Source organism: Aethalodelphis obliquidens, unplaced genomic scaffold, assembly GCF_003676395.1.
Source record: "Aethalodelphis obliquidens isolate GAN/ISIS:26980383/991018 unplaced genomic scaffold, ASM367639v1 scaffold35, whole genome shotgun sequence".
Lineage (NCBI taxonomy): Eukaryota > Metazoa > Chordata > Mammalia > Artiodactyla > Delphinidae > Aethalodelphis > Aethalodelphis obliquidens.
In genome coordinates this window covers 19,998,258-20,024,252 of record NW_020837979.1, presented here as the reverse complement: position 1 = coordinate 20,024,252, position 25,995 = coordinate 19,998,258, and the positions used below count along the sequence as shown (strand labels likewise).

At 37.5% G+C, this 25,995-nt stretch overlaps 1 long non-coding RNA gene across 1 annotated transcript; it reads right to left on the bottom strand.

Annotated features, from left to right (window-relative positions):
* Positions 1–11,818: 11,818 nt before the first annotated feature.
* LOC113631977 (uncharacterized) lies at positions 11,819–25,646 on the bottom strand. Its single transcript, XR_003437601.1, has 3 exons — positions 25,635–25,646; positions 24,679–24,685; positions 11,819–11,900 (listed from the first exon to the last, which is right to left on the bottom strand). It is a non-coding gene; the product is annotated as an uncharacterized LOC113631977 (long non-coding RNA).
* Between the last annotated feature and the right edge of the window lie 349 nt (positions 25,647–25,995).

Genomic DNA, 25,995 nt, shown 5'->3' with positions numbered 1-25,995 from the left:
TTTATGGCTGTTAGCATTTGCCTTATGTATTGAGGTGCTCCTATGTTGGGTGCATAAGTATTTACAATTGTTATATCTTCTTCTTGGATTGATCCCTTGATCATGATGTAGTGGCCTTCTTTGTCTCTTTTAATAGTCTTTATTTCAAAGTCTATATTTTCTGATATGAGAATTGATACTCTAGTTTTCTTTTGATTTCCATTTGCTTGGAATATCTTTTTCCATCTGCTCACTTTCAGTCTGTATGTGTCCCTAGGTATGAAGTGGGTCTCTTGTAGACAGCATATATACAGGTCTTGTTTTTGTGTCCACTCAGCCAGTCTATTTCTTTTGGTTGGAGCATTTAAACCATTTACATTTAAGGTAATTGTCGATATGTATGTTCCTATTACCATTTTCTTAATTGTTTTGGGTTAGTTTTTGTTGGTCTTTTCCTTCTCTTGTGTTTCCTGACCAGAGAAGTTCCATTAGCATTTGTTGTAAAGCTGGCTTTTTGGTGCTGAATTTTCTTAGCTTTTGCTCGTCTGTAAAGGTTTTATTTTCTCTGTCGAATCTGAAAGAGATTCTTGCTGGGTGGAGTAATCTTGGTTGTAGGTGTTCCCTTTCATCACTTTAAACATGTTCTGCCACACTGTTCTGGCTTGTAGGGTTTCTGCTGAGAAATCATGTGTTAACCTTATGGTGATTCTCTTATATGTTATTTGTTGCTTTGCCCTTGCTGCTTTTCATATGTTTTCTTAGTATTTAATTTTTGATAGTTTGATTAATATGTGTCTTGGCGTGTTTCTCCTTTGATTTACCCTGTATGGGACTCTCTGTGCTTCCTGGGCTTGATTGACTCTTTCCATTCCCGTATTTGGGAAGTTTTCAACTATAATCTCTTCAAATATTTTCTCATACCCTTTCTCTTTCTTTTCTTCTTCTGGGACCCGTATACTTCAAACGTTGATGCATTTAATGTTGTCCCAGACGTCTCTGAGTCTGTCCTCAATTATTTTCATTCTTTTTTCTGTATTCTGCTCTGTGGTAGTTTTTTCACTATATTATCTTCCAGGTCACTTATCTGTTCTTCTTCCTCAGTTATTGTTATTGATTCCTTCTAGAGAATTTTTTATTTCATTTATTGTGGTGTTCATCATTGTTTGCTCTTTAGTTCTCCTAGGTCCTTGTTAAACATCTGTATTTTTTGGTTGTTTGTTCATTTTTTCTCCATTTTATTTCCAAAATTTTGGACCATGTTTACTATTATTTCCTATTTCCCTTCATTTGTTTGGTCTGGTGGGTTTTTACTTTGCTTCTTCATCTGCTGTGTATTTCTCTGTCTTCTAATTTTGCTTAACTTGCTGTGTTTCGGGTCTCCTTTTCGCAGGCTGCAGGTCATAGTTCCCATTGTTTTTGGTTTCTGCCCGCAGAGGGTATGATTTGTTCAGTAGGTTGTGTAGGCTTCCTGATGGAGTGGCTGGTGCCTGTGTTCTGGTAGATGAGGCCAGATCTTATTTTTCTGGTGGGCAGGACTGCATCTGATGGTGTGTTTTGGGGTGTCTGTGAACTTATTATGATTTTAGGCAGCCTCTCTGCTAATGGGTGGGGTTGTGTTCCTATCTTGCTAGTTGTTTGGCATGGGGTGTCCAGCACTGTAGCTTGCTGGTCATTGAGTAGAGCTGGGTCTTAGTGTTGAGAAGGACATCTCTGGGAGAGTTTTCACCCTTTGATATTACATGGGGCCTGGAGAACTCTGGTGGACCAATGTAGGACCTCTAATACTGTATTAGTTGAAAGGAGCAAGGGTGGGTATCGTTTTCTTGCTCCTGATGATAGAAATGAATGCTTTCAGGGGCTTCCCTGGTGGTGCAGTGGTTGATAGTCCACCTGCCGATGCAGGGGACACGGGTTCATGCCCCGGTCTGGGAAGATCCCACATGCTGCGGAGAGGCTGGGCCCATGAGCCATGACCTCTGAGCCTGAGCATCCAGAGCCTGTGCTCTGCAGTGGGAGAGGCCACAACAGTGAAAGGCCCACGTACCACACAAAAAAAATAAAAATAAAAATAAATAAATAAATAAATACTTTCAGTTTTTCACTGTTGAATATGATATTGGCTGTAGGTTTGTTATATATGGCCTTTACTATATTGAGTTATGTTCCCTCTATATTCACTTTCTTGAGAGTTTTTATCACTAATGGATGTTGAATTTTCTCAAAAGCTTTTTCTTCATCTATTGAGATAATCCTTTGTGATTTTTTCCTTCAACTTGTTAATGTCATTGATTTATTTGTGGATACTAAACCATCCTTGCATCATTGGGATAAATCCCATTTGATCACAGTTTAGGATCCATTTTTAGATATTGTTGAGTTCAGTTTACTAATATTTTGTTGAGGAAATGTTCATCTTTGTTCATCAGTAATATTGCCTGTAATTTTCTTTCTGTTGGTGTTTTTGTCTCGTTTTAGAATCCATGATGCTGGCCTTGTAGAACGAGTTTGGAAGTGCTCCTTCTTCTTCAATTTTTTGGAATAGTTTGAGAATGATCGGTGTTATCTCCTCTTTCCATGCTTGGTAGAACTCAGCTTTGAATCCATCTAGTCCTGGACTTTTGTTTATTGTGAGTTTTTGTTTTTTGTTTTTTTGTTTTTTAACTGATTCAATTTTATTACTGGTATTTGGTCTATTTGTATTTTCTATTTCTTCCTGATTCAGTCTTGGGAATTCTCCAAGAGCTCTGTTTTTCTAGGAATTAATCCATTTGCTCTAGGTTGTCCACTTTATTGTCATATAGCTGTTTGTAGCAATCTCTCATGATCCTTTGTATTTATATGGTGTCAGTTGTAACTTCTTCTCTTTCATATCTGATTTTATTTATTTGGCCCCTCTCTCTTTTTTTCTTGATGAGTCAGGCTAAAGGTTTATCAATTTTGTTTATCTTTTCAAAGACTTAACTATTAGTTTCATTGATTTATTTTTCCATCTCTATTTCATTTATTTCTGTTCTGATCTTTATGGTTTCTTTCCTTGTACTATCTTTGGGTTTTGTTTTGTTCTTCTTTTTCTAGTTCCTTTAGGTGTAAGTTTAGATTGTTTATTTGGTGTTTTTCTTGTTTTTGAGGTAGGCTTGTATCACTATAAATTTCTCTCTTAAAACTGCTTTTGCTGCTTCCCACAGATTTTGGACTATTTTGTTTCTATTTTCATCTGTCTCCAGGTATATTTTAATTTCCTCTTTGATTCTTCAGTGACCCATTATTTGTTTAGTAGCATCTTGTTTAGGCTTCTTGTGTTTGTGGGGGTTTTGTAGGGTTTTTTTTTTTTCATTATAATTGATTTCAAGATAAGCAAGTAGGTCTGGCTCAGGTTCATTTCAAACTACCACCTTTGTGCTGGGACTCAAGGTGTGTGACATTTTGCATGTGCCCTTTAAGAGCTGAGTCTTTGTTTCCCATAACCCTAGGGCTCTCCTGAATGTAAGCCCTATTGGTTTTCAAGTCCCAGCTTTCTGTGGTCTGGTCTTTCTGATGCAAGACCCCTGGGGTAGGGAACACAATGTGTTGCTTGGACCCCTCACTCCTCAGAGGATATCTCTATGTGACATCCCTCATGTTTGTAGGTCACCAACCTGGGAGTGTGGGTCCTGACTAGACCATGTCTCTGGCCCTCCTACCTATCTCATTGTGGCTCCTTTTTAGTTGTGGAAAATTTCTGCTAATCTTCAGGTCATCCTCATAGATAGTTTCTCTGTAAGTAGGTGTAATTTTGTTGTGCCTGTGAGAGGTGAGTTCAGGGTCTTCATACTCTGCCATCTTGATCCCCTTTCTCTCTTGGTCTTTTATGCAAATTAATTGGGAAGCTTGTTAAATGCAGGTATTCTTTTGTGTTATTCTTTGTAACCCTGTCCTTTCTGCCTATAAACTTTGCCAGATCTTGATTTATCTTTGATCTTAGCCAAAAAAAAAAAAAAAGACAAAACAAAACAAGCAAAAAAAACCTCTTTTTATACTTTCCAGTGCTTGTGATTTGTTCAAAGAAGGAGTGTTTTCCTAGTTTGTTTGTACTGATAGGGAAATTGATTGAACTCTAGGATGTCAAGAAAGAGAACCAAAGCCAGAGTACTCAGTGAGATACAGTGACTGGGACAGCCAACGAAGTATAGCTATGAAGCCACTGGGTATAATAGCTCTTTCTTGCTTTGGCCTATCCCTTGCAATAACCCCAAGTCTGTAATATATTCTAATTTTATCCACTGGATATGTCCAGAATAAGTTTATTCTCTCTTCCTCCTATGAGGAATTCAGAATCATATTCTCCCTGGGTTTTCTCTCTGTAGGCAAAACATTCTTGGTTCCCTGAATTATTGTTTATGTACCTTAATATTTCAATTATTATTTTTTTTAAAGCTTGAGGCTCATTACTGAATGGGCCAGTATACAGCAAAGCAGTATTACCATCTTCCATTGTTTTGGCCACAATACATCATTTGATGCAATGTGAGACTGTGCTTTGTACTTAATGAGTGCACTGTTAACCAGTAATAAATGAAAGTTACCATATACCTTTACAATCTTGTTGTATTTTTCTTCATTACATATGCAGGAATCTGAAAAGATATCTGAATAAGTGAGGACTTTGTTCTGAGAAGTGTTTTTGGAAGCCAATGTTAAGGTAAAAAGCAATAAGACAAATTCAATCCTTGACACTCAGTTCTGAAGAAAAGACCCAGCTCCTTCAAGCAGGAGGATAGTTCTTTCAGTTTCTGTGCCATGACTTCCATGTGAGTCAAAAAATATAAAATGAATACATAAAAATAAAATTAGTGCCCATGGCTGTCTGAAGTAGCCATGTCTAGTGGCAAGCAAATTTTTGTTTAATTAATGTAGAATTAATTTTGTAGAAAAGAAATGGAGGAATGACTATGTCAGCTTTAGTGTCATGTGTACTTTATAGACTCAAGCTAGTCAGCATCCATATAGAATGAGAACTTCTTGCCTTAATGAAGTGGGCAGCCAATAGTAAAATGAAATATTATTTCTCCTGCTAGGTTTATATCTGTTAAGCAGAGGGAGAAAAGAAAAACACACTTACTCTTTAGATAAATAGGTAGATAGATAGATGATAGATAGATAGATAGATAAATATGATAGATGGTAGAAGGATATTTATAGATAGACACGGGTATATAATAAATATATAGGCAGTAAGAAATGTTGCTGCTACTTTCACTACTTGGCCAAAGATGAAAGAAAAAGTTTTTAAATGAAATTGTAGGCTAACCTGGCTAGGAATAGATGATTAGCAATTTTTTAAATGTTCCCAAAGGCTCTTTAACCAGCAGGAAGTCACAGAAGACCAGTTTATTTGTGTACGCATGTACCTTAACTGTTGGTGTCTACTAGCAATTGAAAAAAGTTGTGGATTTCATCATTATGAATGAATATCCTCTAACACTAAAAGGATATACTTGCATAATTGTCTTCTTTATGAAATCTTCCCTCATCTACAGAGTATTGTAGCATTTTGAAACCAACACTATAACATCACTATAGAAATGAAGAATAAAGACATTTTCCTTCTCAGTAGTCTTCATTATAATGTTTCTAGGTCCTCATTAAAAGAACAACACATTACTGAATTGACAACGGACATATTAGCACAGAGAAAACCTATAATACGGAATGGTTATAACTTATACATGGAAAAGTTTTAATATTGGTCATTTAACAGACATTTTAAAACTAAAAACTTTAAATGGATGTTAAGCCTTTCAATGTAATGAAGTGTATCCAGTGAGCCCACTATCTCCTGAAACATTTTGTGAAATATACTCATAAAATATTAGAGTCACCTGAACAATGAACATAGAGCAATTCTTTTGAAGTAGCCAAAAGTCTTTGGAGCCTATTTGAGAAAATATAATAGTTATCATAATTGAGTTGTGATGCTTTGGGAAAATAACCTAGGATATAGACACTGAATAGACTTTACTGTGTGTGACTCTTTAGTTGATTCTAAAGGCAATTCAAAGATTGATGTTCAAAATACTTGAGCAATAGTAACCGCACTTGAATGTAGCCTACATTCATATACTAACAATTTATATGCCTACATTCTGAATTTTTCAAAAATTGTAATTATTTTTGAGCAGTTTCTAAATATACTTCAGACTCATAAATTCCAAAGCCCAACCCATATATTTCTATTAAAAAAAACTGTAGTGCCAAATGGCACAGACAGTTAGGAACAGGCAATACATTAATCAGGCATTAAAGAAAATAGTCTCTATGCTCAATGAATAAATCATTGCATTATCAGCCTTGATGCCAGGTTGTGGATATCTGTATCATGCTCTTGTGTAGTATAATTATTTTCACTTTCTGTTACCTGTAACATTACTTTTTGTCTTTTGTTCCATTAAGGAATACATGTATTAAAGTCTATAACTTCTGTAGCTTTTTAATTTCATTCATTCAGGTTAATGAATTTTTATAGAGCATATGCTATCTGTCAGTCACTGTTCTGGTCTCCAGATATATATCAGTGAGCTATATAGATTAGGTCTTGCCCTCAAGGAGATTAAATGTTAGTGATCGGATTCAGGCAGTAGGCAAATAAACAAGGAAAACTTATACTATGAAAAGTACATAAGAAAGAAACATTATGTCATTAAAGAGAATAATAGTAGATGCTAAACATTCATTGTTCTGTGTATAATTTTACATGAATATTTTGGGTGCATCATCCTACTGGATATTTGTTCTCAGTAATATGAGAACGATGGGAAGTTGTGGTTTTTTTGTAATCTGTCTTCAAGGCTTGGGATGTATTATTAAAACCTCATTAATTTCCATTAATATACTTTCATAACTTTTAATAACATTTACTAACTTCTGATTGACATTCTTTGAATGAATCTACTCTATGTATTTATCCAAATGCTATCTGAATCCATTTTTCTTTCCATTCTCTATCAGATTCTGTGATCTATGAAGCCAAGGGACCTCAAGTCCTTCAGCCTTCTGAGAACACGATTTTCTTTAATATTTAAAGAAAATAAATGAGTCCAATCCCCTAATAACTGGCCCAACAAGGAAACTGAGTCTTCTCCCAGATTTTCTCATTATTCCCAGCAGATCTTACTCATCCTGGTTGTCATTTGTCCACTCATACTCTGAGCTCCAGCAGCTACTGTTTTCTCCACCATCTATAATCTTTTCATTCACTTCTTTACATCTTCTTACCACATCTCCAGGATGTAGGACTCATTGTTCTGTTTCTCCCAAAACAAAGTCTTTTTGTTATTTCTAATACTGATTAATAGATCTTTGCTGGATACTTGAGAAGAAAATGAAGGGAAATTACAGAATAAGGTAGTTGCATATGTGACATCATTAGTCTTAAATTCTGTCAACCTCACCCTGTCACTTTTCTAATACATTGCCTTTCTGGCACTCCCTTCCTCAAAAACCATGAGAACTCCTTCATAGTTTTGCTTTTTGTTGACTTAAGTTCCTCTTAAGGGAGATCTTTCTGATCTGTCCTCAAAACACCAAACATCATTTTCTTTATTTTATTTTATTTATTTATTTATTAAATAAAGTTATTTATTTATTTATTGAATGCATTGGGTCTTCATTGCTGCATGTGGGCTTTCTCTAGTTGTGGCAAGCAGGGGCTACTCTTCGTTGTGATGCATGGGCTTCTCATTGCAGTGGCTTCTCTTGTTGTGGAGCATGGGCTTTAGTCACGTGCGCATCAGTAGTTGTGGTACATGGGCTCAGTAGTTGTGGCTTGCGGGCTCTAGAGCGCAAGCTTAGTAGTTGTGGTGCATGGGCTTAGTTGTCCCATGGCATGTAAGATCTTCCCAGACCAGGGCTCAAACCCATATCCCCTGCATTGGCAGGTGGATTCTTGGACCACAAGGGAAGTCCCTGCTCTTTATTTTATTGTGGAGAGCAGTTCAGCTCTGTTTGTTTTCCTTGACCAAAACACTTAATAAATATTTTCCTCAATAAAAGAGTAAATTTCTTCCAGATGTAAATTCTGGAGCTTCCTTTGACTATGAAAACGTCGGTAGTTAATTGTTTTCACTATTTTAAATGGTGATTTTCTTTTCTGCTACAGGCCCAGTAATGCTACTAGATAACTTTGTGGTCTTTTCTTCTAGTGCTTCACACTAGAAGGTGAGAAAACAGGAAGGAGCAGAAGGTCAGCTGGAACATCTGGCGATCACTATGGTCACACTCCAGACACCCTGCTTACCAGGGTGTAAAGAGCAATCACAGATCCAGCTCCGTCAAGGAAGTTCTGCCCTGGGGCCAAGGATTGGAAAGTGCGGGTAGAGAGGGTAAAAACATTTGAAAAACAATGTGAGATGAAATAGCAGTATGTAGAAAAATGCCCGACTTGGGCAAATGGGGTTCACAGGAACTATGGAATGCAAACCTCAGCATGATACACAGTTGGTACCTACCCTAGATATTACAGCCATTATAGGTATTGAAAAAAAAATTACCCAATAGACCTGTTCACAAGGGATTAGTAGATAACTACAACTCTATAGGGACTGTAAGCAAATAACAATAATGCCCAATAAACATAATACCACCCTTGAGTATGTTGGGGGCAAAGGCCATGTCCAAGCCTGCTAGTAAGTAGAGTTGAGTAAATGAGAGAACCAAATTTTAATGGATCCCAGGGAGAAAAGGGGCTATAGTTGCAAAAGGCAAGAGGCCACCATTAAACAGCTAGGGAGAGGCTAGGACTAGGGCAAGAGCTCACTTTGGTAAACACAATGACCTTCCTTCCAGCCTGAAGAGCCTGATTATTTCAAGCTATTGTAATTCAATTGCCTCCATTTCTCCTTGTTTATTATTCCTAACCACAATAGACTACCAAGATAGGTCAACTCATCCATTCCTCAAACTGACCCTTTTAGGACTTCAAAGAATCAAAGCAAAATATTTTTTTTTAAATGGTTATTTGGTTTGAAACATTTTATGCAAAAAAACAAGGTAGGCTTGTGGACATTTTTAATCTATTTATTTGCTAAAGAGCCTGATTTCTCCAATTTTTAGATCTGCGACTATTACACATAATGCTCTAAACTTCAGTTTCCTCATCAATAAAATTTGGATAGCAACAGTATCTAACTTAGAAGGCTTTTGTTGAAAATAAATAAGATAAAATGTTTAAACTTATAATCAGTTCACTGCTGATATGTAGTTTGTAGTCAATAATTATTAGCTATCATCATCATCATCATTACACCATATCACTTTTATAATGTTCATTTAATTTAACTAGACACCCTTGGTCCTTCCCAGTAAAACACTGAAAATCATAATTCATTCTTCAATGGCACAAGAATTCCAAATTAAACAGAAAGATAAAAATTTCACTGTGGATGAAACCCTACTTGTAAAACACAAGGATGTTAGGAAACTATGAGGGTAGATTTTGTGCAGTAGGAAATATACAGATTTAAATTGAACAAGAGTTTTCAAATGAAACTCCAAAGGTGAATGTGATTTTATCCCAGAGGAAGACCATAAAATATAATTAAATAATAATCCAATAATAAAACTGAACTAGTGAAAAGAAAATTGAGTATATGAAGTTCAACAAAACTGGCATTAAAATGGACATCTTACAACCATGTCTGTGTACCTAACATCTATTTAGAAAGCCAGTCATCTTTATTTCTGAAAAGTATTATTTAATATATTTAAGAATGTTATTACTTACAAAAGGCTTTACACCATTTTTCTACATTTTCTCAAACAACAAATACAAGAGGAAGAAAATATGATTTTTTAGCAAAGGAAATATAAGTAGATGGAGGTCAAGTGACATATGCAGGGTCACAGGGCTTGAGAAAGGCAAGAATCTGAAATCCCAAGGCTAGGACATTATTAACCCGTGTCTTAATCCTATAAGTCATGGTCTCTACCTCTGTGACTGATGATGATTTAAACTATACCAAAAGGGATATAATTCAGGGAAGTTGTCCAAATGCTCTTGCTTCAAAGGCTCAGGGGATAGAGGGAAAGCAATTTTTATGAAATTGAAATATATCACACATCAGGGCTTCTTATCATTGTCCAATCATTTACAAGTTCTAATTTTCCAAGAGTTGGTAATTTTCGTTGGAGAAATCCAGGACATTCTGTCATAAGAGAAAATATGTTGTTATACCTAGAAAGGCTGGCCTTAAGAGCAGGCAAAAACGAGTAATAGTTTGAGTTTAAGATAGCACCTTCAAAACCTACACAATAGGACTTCCCTGGTGGCACAGTGGTTGAGAGTCCGTCTGCCGATGCAGGAGACGCGGGTTCGTGCCCCGGTCCGGGAGGATCCGGCATGCCGCGGAGCAGCTGGGCCCGTGAGCCATGGTCACTAGGCCTGCACGTCTGGGGCCTGTGCTCCGCAGCGGGAGGGGCCGCAGCAGTGAGAGACCCGCGTACAAAAAGAAGTAAGGGAAGAAAAAAAACCCCACAAAACTATACAACAACCAAAGCCAAACCACTACCTACCATTTCACCATTACAGATTCATTTATTTGGATTTTAAATATTTGTGGTTGTATTGAGTGTCAACTATATGCTAAGTGTTCTCCTAGACCTTTTGACTGTACTACCCTCACATTTCTCTAAAGAACATATTTTCATTTTCATTTTATATATGGAGAAAACGAGGCATGCAGAGGTTATTTGATTTGACTAAGGCTACAAAAATTCTTATGCCTATAAAAGTGTCCATGTAAGGTATCATTCCTTCTCAGCTAATTCCTTAGTTATGTTCATATTACTTCCCAAGATTCAAAGAAAGATAGGCATGTTCCAGGCAAAAATAGGCTATAAAAAATTGTTACATATAGAATCCATTATATGGTATATATCTTATGCATGTCTTTGATATATTAAAATGGTAAATTAAAATTACTACACCTCATTATCATATTTTTATCATTTATTTGAAGATTTCCTTTCCTATGGAAAGGAAGGCAAGCATTATGGAAGACTGAGATTGTCCCTAGTATTAATGACCAAGGATGCAACAGAGCAGACTGAGCCTCTTTGAGGATGGACTTTGAGGGATTCAAATAATTAGGTATATATTCCCTATTATGTAGGCTAAAGGTTATACCCACCACTTTATTGTAACACAAATTGTTGAACCCCCATTGTATGTCAGACACTGGTCTAGAAACTGGTAAACATTGCTCTCTTATTTGATATTCATAATAGCTTCAACTACTGTATCAATCAGCCTAATCTAGGTGACACTGAGTGAAACCAAGGAGAACACTGCAGGGCTCCCCAAGCACAAAGTCACCTCCACATCTCCTGCCTCTTGTTTGTAGAAAAGCCAAAATTTCTCAGGCCTCCCAGAGTCGCAAAAGAACAGGCTCGAGCAGTTAATGATTAAGACAATAGAGTCACTGACTCAGTGTCTGATGAAAGAATGAGATTAGCATTATTGTTCATAACAATCTATATCTTTGTGGGCATTACATTAATGTCCTATAGTTTGCTCTGCTCATGTGTGTAAGTGGGCAACTAAAATTGTCAACAGAGATGCTACAGATCCATGTCAACATCTTCTACTCTAAGAATATTGCAACCTATGTCAGAATGAAGAAGTTACAAGAGATGGACCTAATCTCATAGAAATGGAATGATGTCTGACAAGTGGGGATTTGTAAGCAGTTCTTTGTCTCTTTTGTGTTTGTTTATTTCTGTTCCTTTTAAACCTTAATCATAAAAATGAAATCACTAAGGAACATTTAACCTAACTCCTGAATTTGCTTTACTGAATGTACACAATGCTTTGCCTAATCTGTTGATTCCTTTCCTGGATTAAAAGGAGTAAGAATGAAGAATTAAGTAGTTAAAGAATGACTGACTCTCTACCCCCAGTTCCCCCTTAGCAAATTTGCAGGTGGATGATTCAGGCAAGACATTCAAAAGAAGATCAGGAGAAGTCAGTGGTTCTGCACACGATGGAAAAATGATAAAGAATCTGACCTCCTACCTTAATGATTAACTGGGATTGTTTCCGCATTTCTCCTTTAAAAATTGTCATGGCTGAGCAGAATCTTCAGAGTTGGTCTCTAGACATGAGTCTACCTTCTCCCCAGATTGCCAGATTGCCAGCTTTTCTGAATAAAGCATCTTTCCTTTCTACCAACACTTGCTATTGATTATTGGCTTCTGAGTGGCAAGCAGTTGAACCTGAGTTCCGTAACATGAGATAGGAAAGACCCAACACTGAGTGACACACAACAACAAATATTTATTCTTTATTCTGCTCTAGATCTAATGCAGATCAGCTGTAGCTCTACTCCACATTTTTTGTTGTTGTCCTGGAATCTAAAATGAGTGTTCTAGGATGTAGGCAGAAAAAACACTTCTGAATGGAAAACTGCAGAGGAGAAAGAGACACAGAAAAAATATGTTGGCTCTTAAACTTCTGCTCATACATGACAAAATACTTCTGCCCTCATTTGTTGGACAAGTAAGTCAGATAGTCACTCCTAATTTCTGTAGGTAGGAGAAGCATAACCCTCCTGCAGGTAAGGAAAGAGAGGGGTAAATGGAGTATATGGCCAATAGAAGTACAATCAGCTGTGTGTTATTCAGCTACTAAATAATTGGTTCCCCTACCACATGCAAAACACACCTCTTTCCCTAAGGAAACAACCTGAAAGTCCCATTCAGCCAACACTGCTAGCTTAAAGTCCAGGATGTCTAGGTGATGCACAGTTTTCTAACCATAGGCCTGGGCATTGCTCCTCTTGTGAACAAAAAGATATTATCTTTCCTTACACACACAATATTCAACTGTGGGACAAAGAGAGAGTAACTGCAGTAAAGCCTCCCATGTGAAAAGGTGAAAATGTAAGGCACGTAGAAGTAACTGGTCCATAATAATCTCAAAATAGCACTGGGAAGATGTTAACTGGGAAGTTTAATGGAGATGTGGAATGTTCTTGAGTAGGTCCTGATTCCATATTTTAGCACTTTTATATTTGTTAGAAGCCCCAACTTCTCTTACAAATTTATCTACTTGTACCATAGGCTATTTTTTTGCTCTGGCTGCAAAATCTCCAAAGATGGATAACACTGGGTATGGAATAGAATGCCAAGTGAAATGCTTGGCAAATAGGATTATCATCAACCACAACTAAAACATAGTACACACTGTTATCGTGACTATTTAAGGCTGAGAACATGGTAGCTCAATGAAATTAACTACATCATTTGAGGTTAGGTAACCAGAGCCAGTATTCCAACCCAAATCTGCCTGACTCCAAAATCTATGTCTATTCCACTATATAATGTTTCAACTACATGGCACATATCAATAGTTACAAAAGAAGAAGTTTTTTGGAGTCCTCTGGAGTAAACCACAAGTCATGGTACTTTTTTGGGTACTTTTACAATGTTAGTTGGAATTACCTAGATTTATGACGTTACCCTTTTTTTATCTTCTAGTTTTGATGTGATGTGTTGTTTGAAGGCTTTGGCCTTACCTTAGTTGTACTTTCATGGTACTTCCATTTTGTTTCACTTACCTGTTTTTTGCCAGAGCATTAAAAAAAAGTACTGTATACTCCCCAATGGGAGGAGATTAGAAACACTAACAGTGAGAATTCACAAAGGTAAGGCTGGGAAAGTTTCAGAGTCAAAGATCTACAACCCCTTCCCACCAGTATGTTTCCATTTTAGTGCCAGCTTTGGAGATCTGCAGGTTTATTTTCACTTAGGAAAGCTGTGGTGTTGCCAGGAAGTCAACAAAGAGAAACTTATCCTCTGTCATAGTTGTATCAGGGGTCAGCTCTGATAAAACTCAAAGCTTTTTTGCACTGTCATCTACTCCCCAATAAGAGAGGCTCTCTGACCAATTTAATCTTCAACAGAAAATCATATCACTATTTAAGTGGGTCTCCAGCCAAACCTAATTGGTCTATGGGAAACAAATGGCAAAGTTGGATAAAGACAGCCTGGACTCTTCCTGTTTGTCAGCAAGGCTGTTTTCAAATAGTAATTGGAGTAAATGCTTCAGCTGCCGCTTACACAGAAGCTGATGCCAGCATGTGGCACGAGGGAAATGGAGCCAGCTTTCCCGAGATTGTTCCAATGGCTGGATTCCATCCTCCAGTTCACAGCTCACTCTCCTAGCACCAGCCTGATGTTTTTATAGAACTTTATGCTTGCTTCTCACTTTGATTGTATTTTCAAATCTAGAAATTCTTTCAAATCATTGTTTCAGTTTGAAAAAGAAACATGTAGACCTAAATTCTTTTCTTTTTTTTTCCATTTTTAATGACATTTATTGTTTTCTTTCCAATTTTACAAGCAGTACAATGTAAACGTTCATTGCAGGCAACTAGAAATACATAAAAACATAAAGTAAAACTTAGCAATCACCCATAATTCTCACCCCCCCAAAGGTAACCATCATTAGAATTTTGATGTATTTCCTCTCAGTGTCTACATACTTTTTTTTACAGATGCCAATTTATTTTTTACATGAATCAAATTTCAGTTTTCATCTGTAGTACAGTAGATGTATAACATTTGATTAAAAAAAAGAACTCTCAAAAGGCATTTTCAGCCTAACTCAATCTTCTAATGTTATTCTTTTCTAAATAATCTAAGAGAATTAAAGACTTTTTTAAGCTAATTGCTTCAGACATGAATTTACCTTCCAAGAACACCAGAACTGGTTCCTTAATATTTTTTTTAATTTTTATTGAATTATAGTTGATTTGCAATGTTGTGTTAGCTTCTGGTACACAGCAAAGTGATTCTTTGTATAGATTCTTTTTTCAGATTCTTTTCCATTATAAGTTATTCCAAGATATTGAATATAGTTCCCTGTGCTATACAGTACATCCTTGTTGTTTATCTATTTGGGAACAGGAACAAGTCTGGAAGAAACTACTCCTGAGTCTCACGTGAGAGGTTCACTCACAAAGATAGAATCAAGATTTTAACTACAGCAGATAACATGCAGGACTCACTGGGAGGTTGCTCCTGTGAGCCGTCCTGTACCTAACAGAGAAAGCTGATTGGATGCTGCTATTTGTTACTTTGCTTGTTTTGAAACTGTTTATAGACCTTCAGGCCTATGATAATAGTCTCCTACGATGTTTGTCGAGCCCAATGAGACAAACTTTGTGGCTTGTTTCATTCCTCCATACTGGAAAATCACTGCCAAGATGAGCTTACTCTATGCCTCGGAAGAAAAACAACCTCTTGCCCCAAGAAGAGAACATAAATTGATGCCAGAACATAGAAAACTTGTAACCAGAAACTTGCAATATTATTGGGGAAACAAGAAAACCATTAAAAAGAAAACAAAGCTGCAAGAGGCAACAGAATGTAGGCGTTTTAACCCTGTGAACCTGACTTTCACCGGTAACAACAAATACAGCAGGGAAATGGAGTCTGAGGTAGCACCCAGAAAATCTGCTACAGAGACTGAGTGGCAGGGAAGATGGTGTCAGATTGACTCAGGCCTTGGCTTTTGCCTGAGCAGCACAGATAACCCTGTCTAGTCTCTTCTGAGGGAGCTGAGAACACACTCACTAATGTGCAGTTCTTAATTCATGTACTTAAGCAGAACATTTCCTAGATACCAAGTTTACTACAAGTTCAATAAAGCTGAAGGGATGAAGGTATACCAGAAGGTCTGGGTCATTAGTACCCTGTTATGTGCATCTTACCACTGGGGTTGTGTATGAAATTAAGCAGGTTCCTGAACACACCCCAAATCTTCTGGTTCGTCAGTCTATGGTGGCACCTGGAGTCTGCGTTTTTAAGAAGCACCATAAGTGGCTCTGAAGTGGTCTAGCCTCAAGCTTGATGAACATTCATCATGAATATTAAAGGTGATACTATTATACTTTCCACCTGCATTGGAACCGAGAGTAAACTTGGACAAAAGTTTGAGAAACCAGAGCAGATTGTCAAACATGAGGAGGGCAGATGGTGTGACTCAAAGTTCAAAGCAAGTGACTGGAAAACTAGAGGCAATCACAAGAAAACTGGTGGAGGAGGTGAGCAGGCTTTCCTGGTAGGGCCTCTGAATCTGGCTGGTGTTTCTAGTGTCCCCCGGGGTTAAATGTGTTGGGGAGGTTGACTGTATTTAAAACAGAAGTTCAAAACGTGGCCACACTGAAATCACCTAGAGACGCTAAAATCACAGTCCCACCGGCAGTGGTTCTGATTTAATGGCCTGGGGTATGTCCTGGGCAGCGGTCCTTTCTAGATCTCTTCAAATAATTCTACAGTGTAGTCTACCTCTGGTTTACAGGATCAGCAAGAGCATGGGCCCCTGGATTAAATAATCTTGACAGCACTTCTCACTCTTTAACGTGCAAACAATTCAACCAGGGATAGTGTCAAAATGCAGATTGTTTCAGCCAGCCTGAGAGTCTTCGTTTCTCACAGCTCCCAGGCGGCATGGATGCTGTTGGCCCGGGCTCAACACACTGAGTAGCAAGGTTTGGGAAGTCCAGAGTCTCTCACTCTACTCCAGGGCTGGGAACTTGTTAGAAATGTAATTCTCAGCTTTCACCCTAGATCTACTGAATCAGGAGCCTTCAGGGGGGCGCTGTGTTTGAACAAGCCCAGCAGGTGGTTCTGCTCCACACTTAAGTCTGGGTACATCTGCTCTGTTCCGTGACAGAAACACCCGTCACTGTTTGACCTGGCCGAGCTGGGTCGCGAACACTTCAGTCTCTAAATGTGATGGAACCTTCCCCAGCGGGGCACCTAGGATTTACTTATAAAGGGAAGGTTTTGGTTTTCTTTCTCCATCCTGATGATTAAAGGGCATTAGTCTCACACAACTCCCACATGGTAATGAATTCAACACACTGCTCTTTGTTCAAGCGCTGGGCCGCGCAGGCTCCATGAAATGAGGGGCTGAACGTGCTCTCCAGGGCCTTTTCTGCTTCTTACTGTCTGTGATCCCACCCTTCTCCAACCAGAGAAGCTGTGATGGTTTCTGTGCCTATGTCCCTGGACTCCACTCAGCCCACCCTGGGCTGTATTGTGCCTATTATTATACCTCTTTTTAAGGAAAGAATGAGAGGAGCAAAGGCGTCAGGGAGCTTCAAATGCAGGCAGCAGTCATGCAGTTCCCTTGAAGTCAGTAACCACTGACAGCTGGGCCCAGCTCACAGTGCATGGAGACACAGAGGCAGAAGTCTCTGCGGAGCCCTGATTCCCTGCAAGGGCCTGGCTGGCAGGAAGCACCTTGAAACTTAGAAGGATGAGTGTGGATGAGTCCCTGAGAAGCTGCCTTTCCAGATCCTCAGCCTTTATTTCATACTGTGGGCTCTCTTTCACCCAATAGTGTTAAAATCTGAGAAACTTGGGTAACCAGCAATGGTCCCATTTTTAGCACTGTAAGTCCCACATCCTGGGAAACACCTTAGTCCCTGGCAGAAAGGATGCCTGGCTACCCTAGATCAAGGTTGTTTTTTTTTTAATGTTGTCATTATTTACATTTTGGTCTGGATAATTCTTTCTTGTGAGGGTCTATCCTGTATGTTGCAGGATGGTTAGTAGCATCTCTGGCCTCTATTCACTTGTTGCCAGTGGGACACCCCCAGTTGTGACAACCAAAAATGCCTCTCGAAGTTGTCAAATGTCTTCTAAGGGGGCAAAAATCACCCCCAGCTGAGAGCCACTGTGCTAGGTATAAGTGACTGTGTAATCTGAAACCTCTCCTAGGGGAGCACTTCTCTAATTTGAACGCACATAAGAATCATTTGGGATTTGGATAGACATTTCTCCAAAGAGTACATAAAATGGCCAGGAAACACCAAAAAACATGCTAAAATGCATCAGTATGTAGGAAAACATAAATTAAAACTGAAAATGAGATACTACTTCTCATGTCCTAGGGTGGCTAAAATAAAAAAAGACAGGCAATTATAAGTGTTGTCAACGATATAGAGAAATTGAAACCATTATACATGGCTAGTAGGATTGTTAACTAGAGGAAACACTTTGAAAAATAGTTTAGAAGGTCCTAAAATGTTAAACATGTTTAAAAATGTTAAACATACAGGTATTATATGGTCCAGCAAGCCACTCCTAGGTAGGCACCCAAGAGAATTTAAAACATAAGTCCAGGGACTTCCCTGGTGGTCCAGTGGTTAGAACTTTGCCTTCCAATGCAGGGGGTACGGGTTCGATCCCTGGTCAGGGAGCTAAGATCCCACATGCCATGTGGCCAAAAAACCAAAACATAAAAAAAAAGAAGCAATATTGTAACAAATTCAATAAAGGGTTTAAAAATGGTCCACATCAAAAAAAAAATCTTAAAAAAAAAATAATAAGTCCAGACAACACCTGTACACAAATGCTCATAACAGCATTATTTATAATATCCAAAAGGTGGAAACAATCCTTGTGTCCATCAACAAATGAATAGATAAACAAATGTGGTATATCCATACAATGGCATATTATGCAGCCATAAAAAGGAATGAAGTACTGATACACGATACAACATGGATGCACCTTTAAAATATTAATGCCAGACACAGAAGACCCCATATTGTATGATTTCATTTATATGACATACCCAAAATAGACAAATTCATAGAAACAGAGTAAATCTGTGGTTTCCAAGGTTTAGGAGGGGAAGAGGTGATACAATGTGTGGCTGGTAACGATTATGAGGTTTCCTTTGAGAATTATGAAAGTATTCTAAAATTAGTTACAGATGATAGTTGCACATTTCTGTAAATATACTAAAACCAACTGAATTGTACATTTTTAATGAGTGAATTGTATGGCATGTAAATTATCAATAAAGTTATTATTTTAAAAAAAGAATTATTTGTTAAAATGTGCATTCTGATTCAGTCATCCTGGGGTGGGGCCTGATTTTCTAGGGGGATATGCTATCTAGGTCACTTTGATGTGTGCTAATATTTGAGAACTACTGCCCAAACTATTCCCGCCCTGACTTTTCTTCACCTTGTATGCAAACATTTTAATACGTTGTGAAAAATATTTGATTTTTACTAAGAAAAATACATTTAAGTAAATCATTAAGTTTAGCATAAGTCATATTACTTTAAAGAAATAAGCCTCATAACTGAAGAAACCTTAGTATAAAGGTATTTTCTCCTTACAGTTTGGGGACCCTAGGTTGGCCCCATAATATTTTGTTTATGATGTGGTATAAGAATCCATTAAAAGCTACAACTCCCTTGCTTCAAAAGTGTGATGTGAGAAAGCACACTTGACCACCATTTTGCATGTTTGTATGTGTGTTCTAACAACACATATAAGATATCCACTTATGACATGCTGCTTGACATGAGGAGGGAACAGGAAATGAATAGAGAAGAATGCTTAGAAAGGGAAGGAAAAAGTGAGAATTTTTTTGGAGAGAAATGAGAGACCAAGATACTGTCTCTCTTGGAATACATTCTCAGCTCTGGAACCAGGGGACTGGAGAGTCTTATCTCTTGACCTTATCATCTTTTTTGCATGTGATGGCTCAGTACTTTGTCCTTTCACAGGAGGAAAAAATAATTTCTATTTTTAATGTTAGATCCACTGTTATTTTTATTATAAAAAGAAAAAAAATTGTTCTGTGTTTTGTTTGTTTGTTATCTGTCTGTTTTCCTGGGGAAGATTGGGCCTGTAATACAAAGACCTAGTACTTAAGGATTCAATTCTATAGAACCTAATACATCTGGAATCTCAATAACAGTCATTCATACACATAAGTGCCCTCACAGCCTAAATGAGACATACACTTCATTAAGTCATCCTGAGTTCTTTATTCACTAAAGAGGCTTCTCCTGGTCTGGAGAGTGAAAGTGCTCCCCTGCATCTCTAATTTGTTGCCAGAGAAGAGCTTTAGCCTTGAGAAGACTTGGGTCTTTCTGCTCATCAATGACTGACAGCCCCACAAATTGGATAGAACTCCATAATACACAGCCAGTTGTCTCTGGCAACCAGCTTCAAGCCTTTTCTGCCCCTCCTAGTCTCTTGGCTTTCCATGAAGCACCATAATGAGATTCATATTTTCCACTTCATTGAAACACAAACTCCATCTTTTAATTAATTCATTCAAACTATTTGTACAAGTTATGGTAAGAAGTGGTTTAGTGCCAAGCAATGTTCTCCTTAGAACCATCTCTGAGAGAGGACTCCATCCAGGGATTGACTGTTGTAAAAGCATTTACACACCCCAGAATGAACCAGTTCACTTCCTGAGCAAATACGTTCTTGTCCAATGAGCTGAACTAATTTAAATATGAGTATTAAATTGTCCCATACAAGGAATGTTATTTCTGCTGTTGTCCACGGGGTATTCATCTCATCCTTTAGACTATGGCTAAGTACAACCTATTTCAGAAGCAGTACCAAATTCAGCTTTGCCAATTATCTGATAGTATGACCTCTGTAACTCAAAACATTTCCTTGAATATTATATTTTTATAGTTTTATGCAGTGTGTAATATTTATATTGTAAAAGCATTAGCAGAATATATTTGAATTCCCAATAGTCCTCTGCCATGTACATGTCTCCATCTCAGTGAATGATGCTATCATATACCTAGGTACTAAAGCATAAAACATGGGAACAATATTTTGACTTTTTCCTTTATCTCGTTCAAAACATCAGCAAGCCCTAGTAGTTATACTTCCAAATATATTTTGGATCTATCCCTTTTTTCCATGGTAGCCATCACCACCTAGTGTAAACCACTACCATCTTTTGCCTGGACACCTTCAATGTCCTGCTACATGATCATCCTGCTTTGTCCCCTTTTAATCCATTATCTACACAAACAATGAAGTTACCTTTTAAAAATATATATCAGGAAAAAATATATATATATATATTTATATGTCAGATAGCTCTCCCCAATTAAAAAACCTTTTCATTGCTTCCCATTGTACTTGGAGTAAATTCAAAATCTTTAATATGACCTGAAAGACACCATAACAGCTGTCTTTAGCAATTGTTCTCCTGCTAATTATGGATCTAAAGGTAACACTGGCCTTATTGTCCATTCCTAGAACAAGTCAACTGTTGCCTATACAGAGCCTCTATTTTACTGTCTCATCTCCATAAAATAGCATTCCCATAGTTCTCATATGGCTTCTCATCTATCAGTGCTCAGCCTAAAAGTCACCTCTTCAGAGGCATTTTCCATGACCAATTAGTTCTTACTGTTCTCTATTACACCACACGGTTTATTTTTCTTCATTGCACTTTATTATGATCTGTTTTAAGTATATATTTGTTTGCTTGTTCATATATATTTTCCTGACATTAACATATGCTTCACAAGGCAAGGAACTTGTCAGTATATTTTTTTTTCCTTGATTGATTAGTTCAAATAGCTCTCATAAAATAAGCTCTCAGTAAATATATATTTAACAAATGAATCAACATATATTTTTGTTCTCCATAAGCTCCTAAAGAATAAAAGCTAGTCTATTTATTGTTCAGCACTCCAAGGGTGTATATAGTGCCACTCATAAAAACATATGCTAATTAGTGAACTGACATAAGGAGCTCTCATTGAAGTTGTCAAGGCAATAACACAAAGCCTCATTCTCAAAGCTGATTCAGTTGTTTCGCTCTGCTTTTCCTCTTTCTTGAAAATCATTATAAATATATATATATATGTTCTACTGTTACAAAATGGCTTACAATGTAGTGTGAGAAACTAAGAACTAGTTTATCTAAATCCTTCTTAACCTTTCTATGTGATTAAAATGAAATAAGTATTATTAATGTCACACATTTTAAAAAAGGGTCAGGAACCTATTACTATTAGATGTAGTAGGTAAAAATATAATCAAATCACCAATTCTTTTTTTTTTTCCACCTTTGATTATAAGATAAGAGGCTCAAAAGGGACACTCTCTCAGGTTAAACATGGTCCATTTTATGTTCAATGACAACAAACATATTTGGACCCTAATTGATTGTTTTGTATATTTACACAAGGCATGTTGTGAGAGGCTGAACTTGACTTCAAAGCAGAGCAGGCCTACTACACACAGAACTTGATCTTCCTGCCACACTGTTCCATCATCCCCCGTAGAATTCCCACCTCCACCCCACACACATTTATGCTCATGATCATCAAAAACTGGGACAACTCTTTATGGATCCTTCCTCGTCAGGATTAATATATGAGAAGTGAGGACTCATCTCTTCTTGACATATTTCATCCTATCAATCAGAAGAGTTGAGGATAGGGTATATTTCCTATTAGTTTATCTGTCTTAACTTAGAATTTTACTAATTGTATGATTCAAAACCTTCTCTGACAAAATTGAGTTGTTGAATACATTTCTCTCAGATACATGTTTTAAGCAAAACATACTTGCTAGCTGCAACCAAAACATACTGTGGTAGGCAGCTTCTGACCTGGTTCTAAATATTCCCCACCTTCTGACTCTCAAACCTTTGTATAATCCCTTCCCTGGAGTGCGAGCTGGACCTAGTGACTTTCTTTTTTTAATGAATAGAGTACTGCAAAGATCACGGGATGTCACTTTCATGAACAGATTACAAAAGATGGTGAACTTGTTCTTGTTTGTTCCCTCTCTCTCTGGTTCTTCCCACATGCTTACTCTGATAAAGCAAGCTGCGGAGGCTTACCTGGCAAGGACCTTAAGGTAGTGATAACTAGTGAGGAATGCAGCCCCTCAGTCTACAAGCTCTCAAGGAAATGAGTGAGATTGGAAGTGGTCCTTCTCCAGTTGAGTCTTCAGGTGAGACCATAGATCCAGCTGACGTATTTGTTGCAGCCTGTGAGAGACCATAAAGCACAGGACCTTGCTAAACTGTGCTCAGATTCTTGACTCACAAAATGATGAGATAATAACTGTGTGCTATTTTAAGCTGATACATTCAGGGATAAGTTGATCCACAGTAATAGATTGCTAATATATATATATATATATATATATATATATATATATATATAATATGACATATCGATATATCATATAACATATATATATGTATAAATATAATGTTGTTTAACTTTTTTAAAGGGAGAAAAATAATAATATTCCATAGGAAAATTTCAAGCATGGTTATATAGTCATAAAAAGGAATTTAAGAAATATTTTATAATAATATGTGCAATTCAAGAAAACATAACTGCGGTGAAAGGAGGAGTGGAGTGTAAGGGGCAAAGTGTACAGGAACAGAAGTAGTTAACAAGATTTATTTTCCTGCAGCTATTCAAAAGGTACCAATTGATATTCTACAAATGCTACTTTTCTTTATGCTGCTACCCACTCTGCCTCTCCTGCCTCTCCATCCCATTTCCTATCTTATGAACCCACTGGTGGTTTCCAAGCAGTCTTTTCTGCTCTAATTAGCCCTAATGGTCTTTTGATTTCCAAGACTCTCAATGTGAATATGGGTCAAATGATGAGGTTGTACACACATCATCTGCATTTTGGTCCAAATGAGATTGAGAGTAGCATGAATATCTCTCCATGGAGAAAAAGGTAAATTCGGTCATTACTTAGATGTTAATGATGAAGTTCTATTGGTATTGTTAGTTATTTGTTTACTTCTGCCCTGGCGTTTTGTTAGAAAAAAGTTCTTCTCAAAGTTCAGCTAGAAGTTGTGGCTGAAGAATGTTGCCTGCTATATCAGTAAACAAAGGATGTTGTGAACATCAAGTCAGCAGCCACTGCAGCAAGCCCTGACTGTGCACCCTGAGTGGATTTAGGATGGAGAAAAGGGGTATACTGGCCCTAGATAGTTAAGGTGCATAACAAAGGAATGATTTCAATAAGCCAAGACTCTTGCATCTTTCCATACATAGAAAAGTGCTAAATTCATTAATTTGAGAAGTCTGGTTTTCTTTAATTAACAGTAATCTTTTGATGTTCCAACTACCTGGTTTTTGTTGCAAAACCCCTATGTATCCTGGCTCCTCCCTTACTTCTTCAGAGCAGTTCTTCAGAGCTGAGAGGCTGCCTCTCATGCTTGAGTTGTCAGGAAGTCCACTGAATAAAACATAATTCTCAGCTTAGGTTGTACATGTTTTTTCAGTTAACACAGAACATTAGAAATACTATTGGGGTAATTTAAGATGTCATACTTTGCCAAATAAAGCAGTGTTTTTTTGAAGATGCTAGGCAGACATGGTTAATACATAAATCAGGTTCATGGTGCTTTGTATCAGTTCAATTTCCACCATGATTCTTTGATACTCCCTCCCCCAGCCCTCCATGTCTTTTGGAGAGTAGCGAGTTACCAAAGAGCCTGAAATACAAGTCAGAAAGTTTTGACTTGCAAAGGATACAGGGACTTTACAGAAGCCTGACTTTTCAAAGACTGGGTCAATTTACAAGATGCATTGTCCTCAAAGTAGAGAAGTCAAAAGGATCCAAGTTTGCAGAGTTCTGATCTCTATGCTGATATTGAATTTTTACATGGCCTGGGGCCAGATGTTGAACCTCACATGGTTCCTCTCCTATTTATCTGTGAAATGGAGATGAAAATTCTGAGCCACAAAGTGATTTGGTGGGAATTAAGTAATATCTTAAAGCCCTTTGTGACAAGTGTTCCCTTTTAACTTCTATCAGATGTTATACAGTTTTCCATTTAGGTGAAAATTAACTTGAAACATATCAAGCTTCAGTTTTGACCTAATCACTTGTTGACTAGTGGTTCTAAAAATTCAATTGTGGGATGTCTGAAACAGCAAATATGAGTGGCCACAGTGCAAGCTCATACCCAGAGTAGTCTAGGATAAAACTGTGACTTTGAAGGCACCCTCCCCAATAGTCCCTCTCACAACTCTTGTCCTCCCAAGCAAATGCTACATGAAGTTTGCCTGAAATTTAGAATATTGTCCTTCTTGTGACTTAATTGCTCCTAAGCAAATCTAGAATATGTATTTTGAAATTTCCATTAACAACATAAAATAAAACAAGAGCAATTGTTTATTCTATTAGCATTTTTTTCTTCAAATAATTTTTACTTACACTGTTGAATAATTCCTATCCAGCAGGCCAAGGAAATTCTTTAAATGCCAGAAAGCAACCCACAGACACATTCAAAAGGAGCTAGAAAGACTTCTAGAGAAGGTGAAGTTCTGACACATCACTTAAAAGCAGTATAGAAGAGTAGTTAAGAATTTGGATTCTGGGATCAGACTCTGAGCTCAAAAGAAGTATAGCAGAGTAGTTAAGAATTTGGATTCTAGGATCAGACTCTGAGCTCAGATCAGTTACAGGCAGTGTGTACTTGGACAAAGGAAACGCTTATATTTTTATTTTATTCTTTTCTGTAGAGAGTTCATGAGGTCAGCAAAGATGTGTTATTTCCTGTTATATCTGAAGCATCTAACATAACACATATTTGGAGCTTGATGAGCATTTGCAGAATGTATCAGATTAATGAACTAAGGACTGGGCTGCTTCACAATATTCTTAGAAAAGTGTGGATTAATTTGATCCCCAAAAAAGATACCCTAGAAGGTCCTCACATGGAAGATTGGAAAAGGGAAAGATGGCTCTCCAGGGTCTTCTGCAAATCCCACTGGCAGTTTTCTAAGTATTTGCTTCACCAGGATTTAGAAGAAGCTTCTATTCAGAAACACAGTAGTTACAGATGCAGAATTGCTGCAGAAGAAATTGTGTACCCTAGCAGAGGACAACGCAGTGGTCTCTTTCAAGCCAATTTGCTTAGGCAAGTACAAATCTCTCACACAGAAACAGAATTACATTATCCTCAGTCTCACATAAACTTAAGTATAAGCCAAGGCTGCCCAAAACCCTCTGCTGGCCTATTCCTTTCAACGATGGAGAACGGCGTTCAATGTGCCCACAATGCTGATGTAATATAACGTGCAATTGACTTCCAGTATTCAAAAGGACTCCAGCTTTCAGCCCTGTGAATGAACTAGGTTGGAAAGACCTGCAAAACAAACCCAAAGCTATTATGCTGTGGCTGATATAAAA